The sequence below is a fragment of the Myotis davidii genome, unplaced genomic scaffold (genome assembly GCF_000327345.1).
Source record: "Myotis davidii unplaced genomic scaffold, ASM32734v1 scaffold401, whole genome shotgun sequence".
In the NCBI taxonomy this organism is placed as follows: Eukaryota; Metazoa; Chordata; class Mammalia; order Chiroptera; family Vespertilionidae; genus Myotis; species Myotis davidii.
In genome coordinates, this window is record NW_006291020.1 from 297,442 (window position 1) to 300,110 (window position 2,669).

General features: G+C 54.9%; 2 long non-coding RNA genes across 2 annotated transcripts; one reads left to right on the plus strand and one right to left on the minus strand.

Moving 5' to 3' along the window:
- The first annotated feature begins 681 nt into the window (after positions 1–681).
- LOC107183151 lies at positions 682–2,669 on the plus strand. The gene is made up of 3 exons (XR_001513918.1): positions 682–844; positions 2,083–2,269; positions 2,615–2,669. It is a non-coding gene; the product is annotated as an uncharacterized LOC107183151 (long non-coding RNA).
- LOC107183152 lies at positions 856–2,662 on the minus strand. Its single transcript, XR_001513919.1, has 2 exons — positions 2,620–2,662; positions 856–1,538 (listed from the first exon to the last, which is right to left on the minus strand). It is a non-coding gene; the product is annotated as an uncharacterized LOC107183152 (long non-coding RNA).

Genomic DNA, 2,669 nt, shown 5'->3' on the forward strand with positions numbered 1-2,669 from the left:
TCTTTATTGTGCAGGAGTGTGTGTGTGTGTGTGTGTGTGTGTGTGTGTTGGTGAGAGGGAGGGAAGAGGCATTGCTGTATGAAAATGGAGGTAGTAGGGGGATGGACAGCTGCAAGGATCTGAACTGGGAGACTGAAACCCTCATCCTAAACAACTCAGAGCTCAGATTTCTTCTCTGGGCAGCTGGCTTTTTCGGTCCTTCTGAAATAGCCTGCAAAGATGGGGGAGGGCTGTCAGCTACATCCGATCTGGACCCTGTTTAAAGTCAGCTCCCCGCTAGGTATGATCTGTAGAAACAAAATGCAATAGTCAATACAGCGGAGATGAGGGCGGTGAACGAGAGGCACACAATCGCCCGCTCTCATTTTAAAGGCCGGGCGCTCATGCGTGACCATACTGGAGGGCTGCCTGGAGTAGGCAGTGACTAGAGTCCTAGAAGCTGGAATTGGATATCTGACTTGCCTGTCATATTTCGGTTCACCCTCCCCTACTTGGCACCCTACACCCCACATTCTTTCTAATCCTCCTGCCCTCCCAACTCCCACACCCTACCCCCATCAACGCTCCTGGAATTTTGGACTTAGCTATTTTTAAAACAGTCAACTCAGTAGCCACCTCCCTCCCCCGCTCAGCTGTCCAGTGCCCCAGCCAGCCATATACTCCCCCTTCCCCCCACACCAGCCCTTCTCTGGCTCCCTGACCTCACTGAGGTTGCAGCAGGCCTGGGGGCCTAGGGGAGACATGGAGAAAGAGACGGGGGATCCCCTGGCTGGAGCCGACCAACAGAGTAGGCAGTGATGGCCGGAGAACGGGATGTCAGAGTAATGTTTGGCCTCTGGAAACAGTAAGTCAAAATGAAATTGCAATTCCTTTAATACGCTTTTGGATTGAAGTGAGACTTTCACAGAATTGCAACTGATATCTCTGGTCCAAAAGCTACGATCTCTTCCAGGCTAAGGTGCCCCAATCTGCATTCCTCCTTCTGTCTGATTTCTTTCTGGCCTCGAGCCACTCGAAGTTTAAGCCTCGGGCTCCCCTCGGGCAGTTCCAGCTCTCTCTTCACCTGGTTCCCTCCAGGCTTCAGAGGAGGCAGCCTTCCTTAGCAGGAGTGTCCCACACCCCTGAGTCTGTGGTTTTCTCATCAAGGCCAAATTTAGCCTCACATGATTAGTCATGACATTCGTCTACCCCATCCCCGCTTAGCGGTGCCCTTGGCATTGGGCTTCCAAGGATGGTGGCCACTCCTCGTCAAAAATGATTTCTCCCCACAACTCCAGACCTGCGGTCCTACTCTCCCTCCTGTGCCCGTCCCCTAGGCATACCCTTACCCCAGGGGAGGCAGGCCCCTCGCCAAGTCCCCTCCTCGTCCAGAGACTGAGAACTTCTAAATGTGCAAAGGGAAGGTTAACGGGAAAAGTGATTCCTCAGCCAGGTTTGGAAATACTCAAGAGCTGTGGACTCCGTGCAAGCAGGTGTTGTTGTGCATGCGTGGGTTGCACTCAGTTATCGGATGAGAGAGGGGTTATAACTGCAGCTCTCTGGAACAGATGAAATCAGCTCCCTTTTTTATTTGAATATTGAGGGATGGGTATTCTATCATTTCTCGTTCTTGCTGAAAATTCTAACCCAACGGGGGTAAAAAAGAAAGAACGACCCCTGGTGTTCCCTCCTGATGGGGAGAGGCAAATAAGAGGTATGTTTCTGAAGCACTTTTCAGATCCTAAGTCCATTGGGGAACCTATAATTCCATTGGGGAACCGACTGGAACGGTTGGATCTGATCTGTCCCCATGACTCCTCCGTTTTGGACATTTCTGCTGTTTTGGTAGCTGAGAATGGGGCAACACAGTGGACTCTGCTCCCCACCCTGGGGCCAACGTTCCTTCCACCCCCTCCCAGGGGTGTTGCATAAGGGACCCGAAAGTGGCCACAGAGCAGGGCACGGAGGTCTAACCGCCACACGTACAGTTCAGGGAGCCCCCTTCTCCCCAAACTCCGGTCTGCGTACCCTTTTCTTGACCTTTCCACATTCCCTTCACATCATCCAGAACAGCCTTCGACGCTCCTCTCTCCCCACGCCCAGTCTCTTACAGGACGGCCAGCCAACGTCCACTAGGTAGGACAGCCATCCGCTGGGAAGAGCTGGAGCCTGCGGGGACCTGGCTGGATAGGTATGGGGGATCCAGGCCAGTGCCCTAGTCCCCGGGCCCCCCATGGCAGTCCCCCGACTCTAAGCACCCTCACTGTCCTGCTGCTCCTCTGTGGATATGGTAAGGAGGGGCTAGGGAAGTGGGGGGGGGGGGCTAGAAGGCAGGCTGCTCTCGAGGGTGGGCATGTGAGCATGAGGGAGTGAGAAGAATGGGTGCCAGGGGTCACCCCCCTCTCAAGCAGGTCCATACTATTCCCCATTCCACTTGGGGACGGGAAGAGCTATAGCGGGCTCATCCATTTTAGCAAAACTGAGCGGGACTAGGGAGCTGGGGGCTGGGCCTTAAGCCTTCAGTGGTTTCAGGAGGGGCTGGCATCCCCTGATGAGATGTGGGGCGGGGCGGGGGGGCAACTCCGATAGAGCGGGGCTCTGGGCACCATCTCGCTCCTCCCGCGTCTGCCCCCAGCTCACTCTCAGTGCAAGATCCTGCGCTGCAATGCGGAGTACGTGTCGTCCACCTT